The 12,871-nt window shown below is 40.3% G+C and overlaps 1 protein-coding gene across 3 annotated transcripts in view; it reads left to right on the forward strand.

Annotated features, from left to right (window-relative positions):
* Positions 1 to 12,871, forward strand: part of LOC308635152 (pleiotrophin-like) — a 98,607-nt gene that overhangs the window by 13,891 nt on the left and 71,845 nt on the right. The window contains exon 1 of one of the 3 annotated variants that reach the window (XM_081269427.1): positions 7,666 to 7,684. The exons of the other annotated variants lie outside the window; for them this stretch is intronic. The gene's annotated coding sequence lies outside the window, so the exon portion shown is untranslated. Of the gene's footprint in view, positions 1 to 7,665; positions 7,685 to 12,871 lie in introns of those variants that run through there. 3 annotated transcript variants of the gene reach the window in all.

Raw genomic sequence — 12,871 nt, forward strand, 5'->3', positions numbered from 1 at the left:
AGAACAGTATGTAGAAAGTTTTATTTCATTGCATAGACAAAGTCAGTGATTTCTAGACCAAACTGAAAGAATTTTCTTTCTTCGCTCTGAACCAGTCATAAGTAAACCTATCATCTGAGCACTCAGAATCACAAAATGTCTGCATGAAGCGAAGGGCTCATTTCTCCTTAAAGCAGTATTTTGATTAACAAGAGTTTTTCATTCATGGATTATTTGTCTGAGACATTGTGCATGTTACAAGATGACTGTGGCCAGTATCCTAGCCTGTGCACACATTAGCAGGGCCTTCCATCAGAGAGACAGAGAAGACGTAGAGTTAGACAATAGAGCATTTAATTAAATGATAAAAGAGGTTCAGTCAAGCTTTCTAGAGGTGGAAGACTTGAAATGAAAAAGGAAGACTATGTAGGAATAGGGTTTTCTTTTTTTCTTTTCTTTCTTTTTTTTTTTTTTCTACAGAGATTGAACTCAGGGACACTAAACCACTGAGCTACATCCCCATCCCTATTTTGTATTAAAGAAAGAGTCTCACTGAGTTACTTATCACCTCACCATTGCTGAGGCTGGCTTTGAACTCATGATTCTCCTGCCTCAGCCTCCCAAGCTGCTGGGATTACAGGCATACACCACTGTGCCCAGCAGAAGTGGGGTTTTCAAAGACAGAGTTTTTATGGCAAAGAGGTAAAAGAAATGGAGAATTAGGTGATGCCAAGCAAGACATTGGTGTCAGAGGACAAATGGGCCTGATTTGTGTAGAGTGGCCACAAATGGAAGTTAGAGTCAGAAAAAAGTGTTGGGGAATAATAGCAAGATCCTTCTGGTGCAAGTTAACTTGCTTGAATTCTATTGTGTTAGATAGAATAGGAGTTGATGAAGGTTCTCTACAAGAGAGATTAGAAAAAACTTGGTAAAAGTAAGGTGTAGGAAAAATTATCTTTAGAGAAGTAGCAGTTTGGAGGCAGAGAGAATCAGTTAGGTTATGAGTAATCCTCTGTGTATCACCCGCCCCCAAGCCCTTGATCTTATTAAATTCTGGAAATCCTGTTCATGCTCCAGTGCTTTACTTGAATACCATCTCTGCCATGAAAATTGTCTTTACCCCCTTACTTAAATAGAGTATTTTTCCCCTTTTCTGTTCCACAACTTTCTATGATTCTTCACTTTTAGTTTTTCATTATCCATGCAAAAATATGTAACGAACACAACATGCCCAGCTCTATGTTAAGTGTCAGGAATACAGAAACGAATAGGTCCCAGTTCCTGCCCTAGATCACACAGTTCTGTGGCAGGGAACATGCAGGCACATAAATAGCAGGCGAGTGTCATGGTTCTGATAGGCACTTGTGGAAGCACACAGGAGAGACACCTCAATCAGCAGAGTAGGATGGGGTAAGCTTCCAGAAGGATCTAGAATATTTAAATACAAACCAGAAGTTTTAAAGACTGAAGAATATAAGAGAGAAAATGTAAATGTGAGTTCTATGAAGAGGTAATGGTGTAAATCTTTACCTCATTCTTTTCAAATAATAGTTACTTTAAATTATTCTCTCTCCCCACTTGACTGTGGGTTTTGTTTTAGCCCAAATGCTTTCCACAATAACAAATGAATGAACAAATTGATAGTGCCTGGGTGTAACTGGATAGTTAGGAGGGATTCTTTCTAGAAAGATGATGGAAATATAAAAGCTTTCTAGAGCCTAGACTTTGGGATGAAAGGTGGAAGGAAGGGTGAATCAAAAATTCATCAAGAAGAGTAAATAAAAAATGAGATGTTGAAACTGATCGCCTTGAGAATTCTAGTGCTTTAGGTGAAAGAGGGAATTCTGCAGCAAGAGCTGATTCAGGGAAGGAGTTGGATGTTTGATTGTCCTTGGAACTGAGTACGAACTCTACACAGGATCCTCAAGTGTCCCTGAGCTTTGTGGGCAACCTCAATACCTGTGGGGCCTCCTGATGAGGAACAGTCTTGGCCATGTAGCTACTGGTCCATGGGGATCCAGTTCCAGCCTCAACTCCAGATTTCCAAGCTCATGGCTATAGGTACCTCCCCAGGAGTTCTTATAACATAATTTCCCTCGAATGCTGTAAGGCCATGTAAACAGTTTTATTTTATGGAGCCTCGCTTTTCTTACTTTGATTTGTATTTAGGGGTTTCTTAGATGCAGGGACTTTCAAGAAAGCTCAGGTCTGTATATTTTACATGCATATAAAACAACTTGAGGCCACATCTTCTGAAAGGGGCTAATTGGCCTAGGGGAACCTTCTGTAGTTCAAGTAAGTACCTTTTAGAGGCTCAGATTTACCAACGTTATATGTGGGCTGTACTCCTGAAACTGCTCATTGTCCCATGCTCCAGTGAATGATCTGACAGTCTTGTAGGGTCATTACTTCTATAGCAAGAAAGGGAAAGCCAAAATGTAAATGCTCAATAAATACTGGTTAAAAGGGTGAAAAGGCCCTTTCCTGGGAGCATCTTTTGTAATGGGGTCCCTTCCTCCTCCATATGCCCTGCTGGGATATGAAGATGCTCTCTTCTTTTTGTATTTTTTAAAAGCCAACTCTAGGAACCCTTCTTCATGGTGAGGGCAGAATTGAGGGTAAACAGACCATTTTTATTATTATTATTATTATTATTATTATTATTATTATTATTATTATTATTAGCTTTGCTAAAATAAATCTCAGGAAGTCAAAATCATCTGGGTTCTAATCCCCACTTTAATTATGAGTCAGAAGAGGCAGGAAATATCCTGGAGACAGAGATTAGACTAGATATTCTCTAAGAAAGCCATTTAGCTCAGGATATATTTTATTTAATGTGGTACCAGATGGGAAGGCAGCTTAGTCAGCAATTTTTGGTCTGGGTAATTGGGGGTCTATGAGGGAAACATTCTGTGATTTCATTGAGGGTTTGCCTCCTCTGGTCCCTTTGGCCTATTAGGAAGCTTCTGACAGGATGAGTCTACTATAGTATTTCTAAGGCTCATTATCTGTAGATGACACATTAGGTATTCAGGAAAGAACTTCAGTCTCTCTAGGCTTTTCCCTAATGACTTTAACAGCTAATATTGGTGTAATATTTTAGTGTTCACAAATTGCTTTCATTTATTGTATCTCATTGTATCCTCATATCATTTTCCTCTCTATAGATGAGAAAAATGAGATTCTGAGGGTGGAGGAGACCCATCTCAGGTTTCTCCAAGAAGAGAGACAGACAGTGGCCTCCTCCTCCTCAGAGGATCGCTTGGGGAAATTTCGCAGCCTGTGAAAGTATTCGGTAAAAACATTCAAAGAAATGTTGGCATTCTGTTCTTTTCTATTCATAGAATCTGTGGCTTAGAATGTTGCTTTCACAATTTGAGAGCAATGCTTCTTAAAGAACCCTTTGCCTATAGCCTCCACCTTTGAAATCTGAAAATTTTAGCTGAGACTTCAGGAATGCTAATTTTTAATACCTCAAGACTCCTTTCATGAACAGTAAATCTTGAAGACCTGAGTGTGTGTGTGTGTGCATGCACGTATATGCACATGTGTGCACGTGTGTGTGTGTGTGTGAGATGTTCAGCTGATATCTATTAAAAAGAGGGCTTATTACAAAACTAGGCTTCCAGAATTGCTGGGAATAGATTCTAGGATGTAGACCCAGACTTCACCACAGTCTAACTCTTTATTTTCAATAAATCACTTGAATTTTTCTGGATTTCTTGTCCTCAATTGTGAAACAAAGGCTTAACTTGGGGACTTCTAAGATCCCTTTAAGCTCTTTGATTCAGGGCTTGTGCTCTTGCCATGGAATCTCTGATTTTCCCCCTCTATGAAATTTCCTTCTGATTGTGCCTAAGATACTGATTCTCAAACTTTGGTTCCCAGATCTGAGTACACAGGGACTCACTAGAGCTGCATTTTCAGATAGTGCCCCAAACCCTAAGGATGGGATCAGCAATCTGTGTTTTAATATCTTCTCCATGTGAAATGCAAGTATATAATTCTATAATTACATTTTGTTTTCCTAAACCCATGCTGGGTTATGACTAAAGGTGACTCAATGAAAAGCATTAAGACTGTTTTTTTTTTTTTGGATATGTGACTTCTAAGAATAAGAACCCAATTTTCCATGTTTCTAAAGTGGCTTCTATAATATATATTCAGAGGTCATTCGAAAGTTTGGCAGAGAAATTAAGTTTTCAATTACTGGCAATCTTTACTTTGCATGGTCCCAACACACATGTCTTTTAGTTACTGAAGTTGAATTAACACCAGTCCTCTGACAATGTGGCTTAAATTCTAGTAAAGTAGTGATACGTAATTGTGGAAAGCACAGATTTCACTGCTAGTTACTCAGGCTACAAATCACTACATGAATGACAGATGTGTTTTCTAGTCAGTGACCAATCACATCCCTGCTGTCATCTGTCTGCAATTGGTCACCAAGCATCTGTTAGTCATTTTTGGCAGCTTGTATAGGGCATGTGGTTTTGTCATCTGTCTCCCAGTGGGGAACCAGTAAGACATTTTTCAAACATGGGTGATCCAAAGAAGAAATTGGCCAACAAAAATGAAAGTGCCGACAAGAAATGGGAAGTAATTTAAATAAAACTCCAATCCAACATGAATGGAGTTGGAGAAGATAACTGAAGGTGAGAACATGGGTGCCGGTGCTGTTGGAGACTCTTCCCCTGGAGGCAAACATTTAGGAAAGGAAAAATCAAGAACATAAGTACCACAGGTGCTCATGATAAACAGGGTGAAGCTGTCCCAAAGGACTATGCTGCCTACTAACTCACTTTTGTGGAATTCTTGAATCTATTTTGTAATATTGAGAGTGAGCAGAATTAAAACACTGATAACTAATCCAAACCTAGTAAGAAGTATGGAAATTTGCTAAGGTAAAGAAAATATAAGAAAAGGTGCCCATTCTGTATTGTAATGGGTACTAAGAGAACAAGGAAGCAACTGATTGTTTTAAATAAGTGTACATTTTTATAGATGATAGTAAAAGAATTTTTCCTAACTAGACAAAAACTTTCAAAGGTCATGGGACAATCATATTTTTCCCACTGAATATTAAGGTTGCTTTCCACAGTTTCAGATTCAATGATCCTTTTCATAGTTCCACACTACGGTGCAAAGGAAGGACTGCTAATATATCATCTATAGCCATGTCTATATCATCTTTATATATCTGTCTACATATCACTCCTGAAAAACAGTTCTGTGAGAAAGTGCTACATTTTTAAAATAGGGTGCAGAGGTCTCTGATGGAAAACATTTATCCATTTGCCCAGCCATCAACTATTTATGGAATGCCCACACACTGTTCTTTAAGCCCCAACAGTGCTGGGGTAAAGACATAAAAGGTATCTTCTTTTAGTCTCAGCAAATTAAAAGCAAATAAGTAGACAGTAGCAAGGATTTTGAAAAACATGAAAGAGGGAAATGAGATTTAGAAGGGAAGAAAGGTGGGTGAGTAAGGAGGGTGTCAGGGAAGGCCTCTGGGTTTCAACCAGATGGGTTTCTGCTCCTGGGCTGGGATAAAATAGCTGTGAAGTCTTATTTGGTACTATTTCAATGACCAAGTGGAAAGTTTTTATTTTGCCCTTTGTTATGGTTTAGATAGGAAATGACCCCCAAAGCTCAGGTGGGAGACCATGCAAAAAGGTTTAGGGGTGAACTGATTGGGTTAGGAACATCTTAATCTAATCAGTGCTAATCTCCTGATGGGGATTACCTGGGTGGTAACTCTAGGCAGTAAGGTGTGACTTGGCTGGAGGAGGTGGGTCACAGGGGCATGCCCTTGGGGTTTATATTTTATCCTGGTGAGGGGAGCTCTCTCTCTCTCTCTACTTTTTGGTGCCATGTTCTCAGCCTCTTTCCTTCACCACACCCTTCTGCCATGATGCTTCCCCTCAAGTAGAGCCCTAAGGAATGGAGTTGGCCATACTCCATTCAAATGGACTGAGACCTCTGAAACTGTGAGCCCCCAAACAACCTTTTCTTCCTTAAAATTGTTCTTGTTGGGTCTTTTGTTCACAGCAGTGAAAAAAACTGACAATTGTGTTACAATGTATTTATAAAAATTAGTTATTAATATGAAACATATCGTCTTACTTATTCTAGTCTTCTGTGGCCTTAGTAAGACAAATTGAAAAAAAAATAATTTATGGATAGAACTTTAATTCAAGAGTATGAGAACTTTTTATTTCATAATTTAAGCACTAAATAATCAGTTTAATTTTTGCTGTTTACATATATTTACATTTGCAGTCGAAAGTGAATACCGAAGTCTGTGGTCATAGCCCAGCTGAGTAACAGATATTAATAGTGTTGGGGCAAGAAGAGGAAGCCATGTGTGCTGTTGATTAAAACCAAGAAAAGCCAGTCAAGCTTTAGTCAATATCGAGCAAAAACAGTATTGTTATAGAAAAAATTACAAAGCCATATGTAGAATATCTTTTCATCTAAGAGCTTGACATCAATGAAAAATACTATTAAAGATAGCAGAAGACTCTCACTAGTCTTGCAATGAGCCTGTGGGGATGAACAAAGGCACGGGGTTACCATTTTAGGTGATGAAATGGGAAATGTGAGCTGTGAGAAAAAAACCTAGGTAACAGTATTTGGTTAAAGACTTATTTTAAAGTCAAGGAGGCATCCAAACCATATTTGGTTTAAAGGATTTTTATTCTTCCAAAGCAAACATCTCTTTGATTCTTAGCCAAGCTGTGAACAGGTAAAAAGCCTGGCCTTAAGCAAATTTGATAAATGGTATAACTGAGAGTTTGGAGGAGAGCATGGATGGGGACCTGCTTGTTTAGCTGTGTATGCGTTATGTAATTCACTACCGCCTGGAGCAGGAAACAAGATTGGCAATAGCCAGGGAGTATGAACAGCTGTCGGGTCATTGCCTTAACTGTCCATTAGCCTGGATGCTCTGAATAAGACACCTGTTGATACAGAACACAGGGTGGAACACACATTATAGAGCCTGGGTACGTACTGTCCACCTATAGCTTGCTTTCAGTCTGTGAAAAATAAAGCCAAAAGTTATAACGGCGTGTTCTCCCAATCCGAGTTTGCTCTGCAAGAAGAATAGCAGCCACATCAAGATGTGTGAAGAGAAATAACAAGGTGTCCTGTGGGGTAGGTTGACAGTGAGCTGCAGGACCACAGGAAGCAGAGAGCGGGTTTGTGTAAGGCAACTGCTGTTCCCATTGAAATTCAATTGACAAGGGAGTGTCAGAGGAGAAAGAGAAAGCATATAATGCAAACTTGGGGAAAACACCTACAGTGTCATAAAAAAAAAAATATTTATTTTTCTCTGCTCAGTGTCCAGAGTCATATTATTTTCTTCAATGCTCCTGAGTTCTGCCTAAGCTCTCTTCTCCATCGAAACCCCTTCAATGCATTTGCTCTCTCAGCCATTGTTTTAAGTTTGATATGAACCCAAAGTGCTTCCAATCTCTATAGAAATATAATTAATTTGGTATTATTTATGCAAGGGCAGGTATTAAACTCTAAGAGAAAAACAGCAGTGCTAAATTTCCTAGAAGTGTGCAATGATTTATTTATTGTCCTATGACAGGATGCTTTGAAGGTATGGTCTTCATTTTTAATTTGAAACTAAAATTATCTGCTCTACAGAAAAATTCTGCAACCCCCTTGTGGCTTTTATTCTTTCTGTTGGGTAAGTACAAGGTGAGTATGAGCATTGGGGGAAGGGGTGCATGGAGTGTGTGGGAGAATTCAGTGAAAGCTGAGCAGAAAAAGAAAAAAATATCTCCTCATGGTCTAAAATAATAACAAAATTAAAACTGCTTACATTTGTTGAAGTATGAATACATATATTTATGTCTTACAAGCTAGCAGGCACTGACAGAGAACACACAAATTTGGAAAGAGGAAATTTTCTGCTAGGAAGTGGGAGGTATTTGTTTTCTGCCTTCTCAAATGTCACAGAAGCACAGACATGTGTGTGTGTGTGTGTGTGTGTGTGTGTGTGTGTGGGTGGGGGGTGTTGTAGCAGATGTACCCAAGAGGACCCCAATACGGAGCAGGTGTGGACTGAAAAGGGACCTAGACTCCTGAACAAAATGTGAGCGACTTAGCTACTACCCTAAATGTAGGAAATGGTACCATGAAGAATTATAGCAAAGCCCTGTGGCTGAAGCTAGGTTGCAGGCAGCATACCTGACCCACTTCAGAAAACGAGCAGGGGTCCTGCACCCAGAGACTCCTGGTCCTGGCAGTCTGTCCCTATTCCTCATCTGTCCAGGTTTGAATACCCTTTTGGACACTGGGAGACAGTCTGAGATTCGGTGAGATTCTGATAAAACTGAAAACAAAACCCTATGGGGGAGAAATCCTGGCTTTCCCATTTCAATGACTACACAGGAAGGAGACCTGCTAAAACAAGAGCTGTGAGCTGAATGAGGAGGCCTGCAGGCTTGGGAAAATGACAAAGAGACATTTGCTTGCAGCCCCTTGGAGCAACTTCAGGTTTTAGGAAAGATTCCTTCAAGAACTCTCCAGTTATGGTATTTAGTGAAAGCCTTCTTTGGAGACGCAAGTTTCCTGAGAAGAAACAGAAGGGGTAAGGCTGATATTCTGTGACTCCTAACATTTTTTTGACCCGGCACCTCTGATACACTTGGAATGTATATGACTCTATGAATTCTGGCAAGAAATTTTTTAAGATGTGAAATCTAACTAATCCCATTTTACAGATGAGGAAATTGAGGCCAACGGGTCATAGGGAAACCTGGTCTCTTCAGATACAAACACTTGGAAAGTGTGTCTGTTACTCCAGAGCTTGACTAGTCAGCAGTTATGCAAAATCAGTGGGAAAAGGGCAAACTGATGGATACAGAAGTAGACGGATCGAAAAGAACACCCCTCCCTCCTGTCATAGCAGTATAAAAAGGGAGAGACACATTAAACCAACCATGGAAAGGCCATAGAGCAATCAAGGAAACACGGGTGCTTTTGTGTGGGGGGTTAATTCTGTTACCTGGGTGGTATGGTCACTGCTTTAATATACCTGATCTCACTTGAAGCATTTTTGTTCTTTTTTCACAAAGAAGGAAATGGGTTTTACATAGGCAGATTTCTCAAGGTCATCAGCCAGTTATCAGCAGAAGCTAGATTTGGACTTAGATTGTCTGACTATGAAATCCATGCCATTTATCATCTCATGGTGACTTGAAAGGACAGGAAGGTGGATCACACCATTCAAAAAACAATCTGTGGCCATTTATCCATTCACTTATTCATTCAAGGCACCCGCATTTATGTATCTGCTCTCTGAAAGACCTGGGGGTACCAAGTTAAATGAAACCTAAAAGCTTACCCTTTGTGGTCCTAAAATTATATATGATGAGCTTAAAGCATATTAAAAAGTTATATTTAATATGGAGCTACAGATGATAAAAGACTAGATGAAGGGATTTGTAGGATTCCACCTGAAGTTTCTGGAATTGCTGAATCCCTTTCAGGGCCAGCTTGGGAAGAACAAGGTGCTTTATGGCACACTTGGCCAACTTCATACCTTCTCCAATGGGCTTTCTGACCCCAAGTGACTTCCTAGGAAGAAAAGTTCAAGTCCACCTCATCAAGTAGTGAGCATGCTGCAGCCCACTTGGTATCACTCCTTGAGTTCCCAGGGAGTTACTCCTGTGTCAGTCAGTATCTCAGTTGACATACTCTTCCAGCAAGACTAGAATTTGTTGGAGGGAGCAATTGTGTATGGCACAGTTTTCTTCTGTACAGCATTATTTACATGTTACATGCTCTCTACATAATTATTTTTTACTGTATTTAAGAATGGTATTCTTGCTGGGTGTGGTGATGCATGCCTGTTATCTCAGTGGCTTGAGAGGCTGAGGCAGGAGGATCATGAGTTCAAAGCCAGCCTCAGCAATGGCAAGGTGTTAAACCACTCAGTGGGAACCTGTCTCTAAAGAAAATACAAAATAGGGCTGGGGATGTGACTCAGTGGTTGAGTGCTCCTGAGTTCAATCCCCAGTACCAAAAAAAAAAAAAAAAAACACACTGAGAAGGTATTCTTTTTAAGAAGACCCAATAAAATTCAGAAACAGAAAGAAAGTAAATACCTGGTTACTTGTTAAAGAATTTATTGCTGTGTTGCTGGAATAGTTTGAAGGTTTTAAGATGAAGAGGAAATGAATACAGTCTCAAAGTTGACATGATTTCTCAAAGAGGGGACAGACACCCAGACATGTGGTCAGGTAGATGTGTGGCATAGGGTTGCCACACGGAGGACATCTGGGATTCCTCCCACTGTCTACCCACATACTCAATACTCAGACCTGTTGAGAGCTAGAAAATTGAAAGAAGAAATGATAAATCTAGAAGTGCTTGGACATTTATAAAATTCTTGATATTTAAATGTAACCATCATACACAATATGAGAAGACACCTAAAAGTTGTATTCTGATTTCTGCACTAAGGACAGAAGGAAGAGTGTCTGGAAGCAGGAGGAGGAGGAGGGGAGCAGAGCCTGTTCCCCACTCCCTGCTCTCCCAGGCCTCTGCTCATCAAGCCTGACAGCCCCAGCCATGGATCCCCTGAGGGCCTTAGAACAGCTCTAGGTGACTGATGTGCTTTCTGATTAAGTTTGCTGTGCATGTGCAGAAATGAGAGGCAGAGAGAGACCACCAACCTGAGAGGAACCCCATATCCAACAGAGAGGCCTGCCTGGGGACAAACAAAGCAGCTAATTGTGAACAGTTCCACTAAGGGGCCTGGGAAACTCGAGCACAGAGGGGTGGCTGTGACCCATTTGGCACCAGCGGGGCTGGTCTTGCATATTTCAACACCCTAGATGGTCAAACACCTGGGTTCCCTCCTGAGTGCAGCCCTGTTCTTAGAGATTTATGATGTTCCCCAGATCTGGCAGCTGCCTAATTTGCAGGAAAGGTACTGCTTCAAGAGCCCTGTCTGCAACCGAACACTCCCCAGGAGGGCTTTGACCCACTCCTTAGTTCCTGTCAAAATGCCTGGACATTCTCTCCTGCAAAGAAAGTGCTCTCTGCTCTCCTTGGGGGCCGCTTGATTCTCTGGTCTTACCTTGGTCATTTCCAAAGCAGCTTCCTCCTGTTGGAAAGACTTGAGATTCCTGTTATTAATGAAAGGTGACCTTGGCTTGTCTTTGTAATCTTTTCTTTTATTGTGTCACTTGGCATATATATTCATAGAGAATGCATTACTTTGAATTTCTTGGAAATGTTTGTTTATCTTCCAGTGAGAATTTCTTGTGAGATTTGTGTTCCCTTAATTTAGAAGATGGCTCAAGACTGAAATTCTGGAGTAGAAATTGAAAAATAGGAGAATCTCCTTGCTCCAAGTTTACACAGCAATGAGTGGGGAGACTGAGAATTGAGCTGAAGCAGTATGAGCTCAGAGAGCTGAGGATATTGATTTCTGGCAAGTTCCCAGGTGACAGTGATGCTGGTGGTCTGAGGACAGGTACTTCGGACATAAAGAAGCATCTCAGAACCAGCTGTATTTGGAGCAAGAAGGGCCATGAGGGGTTATTTAAAGAGGTTTATTGAATCATTTCTGTAATCTTTAGGGCTCTGAAGAAGGTCCTTAAGCAAGATGTAGTAGGCAAAGGGCAGACTTCCCATTATGATACAAGATAGAATCAGAGCAGTTTAATTTTTATCTGTCTTTATATAGGACTTTTATACATTGTTTTACTTGTTGCTACTACCAATCTATTTTCTTTTCAATATGAAAATTCAGAAACAGAAGCAGAGATAAGATCACAGAACTGTATGACTAGATCTTTCTGGTACCTGATGCCACCTCCCATAATCTATACAATTTAGATGCATGTCTATGCCAGATACTGTATGCCTGGATCTCAGCTCCAACCCAGTCTGCCAGTCTCCACCCTAATGCTGGCATTGGAACACTGAGACCACAGTTTTGTTTTTTCAATTGCCACCATAGTAGGCTATCAATAAGGGCAAATAGAAGGAAACTCAACCAAACTTACATGATTAAGACCCTGGGTTTTTGCTGAATCCTGCTAGATCTGTTTTTTTCTGAGTGTCAGGAACGGTCTTCTATAAACCACATCCTCATCTGCACGTGAGAGAACTGATAAAATAGTAATGTCCACTTAGATTGTAATTCTGCAATATACTCAAATTAAATGTTGGGCTTGATTTTTAGCAGAATCAGCTCAAAGATTGTAAGAGATGAGACTCCTTTAGGGCTTCCACTTAAGTTCTCTTCTGGGATTTGAGAATTTAGACTCAACCTGTCCCTTGTTTCTGTAACTGTTCCAGGCTGTTCATAGGAGTCCACCCTACTCCACAGTCCTCAAAGTCACCATTTCCTCCATAATGGTAAGGACAGCTGCCATCTGGGTTCTGAAGGCACTTTATTTACCAGGCATTTATCACCATCAACCACAGGTGTTCATTTAACAGTGATGCCACTTCAATGCAAAGTTATTGGCACCCTGTTTTCCTCTGGCAAGGAGCCCATCACTGCATTGTGTTCAAGTTCAAGGACACAACCAACCCAATCCCTAACTCTCATCTCTGGGGGTCTGATTCCTGATCTCAGGCCTACTATCAACTTCTCTATAAATTAGGACCAGCCAAATGTAATCATTTTAACAGAAACAACAAACAAATGATAGTTAACAACATATAAAGTTATTAATTAGGTAACTGAAATAAGGCATTCAGGAATCATGAAGCATCACAAAGTAGCACATAATAGGATGGCTTTAGACCTGAGAGATAATAACTTAAAGGTAGGCATAATGTACACTATACATCTATACATACAGTTTCCTTTGATGTTGAAGTCTATCTCTGGAGATAAGGGTCTATT

Source organism: Spermophilus citellus (genome assembly GCF_964194105.1).
Source record: "Spermophilus citellus genome assembly, chromosome: 16".
NCBI classification, from domain to species: Eukaryota; Metazoa; Chordata; class Mammalia; order Rodentia; family Sciuridae; genus Spermophilus; species Spermophilus citellus.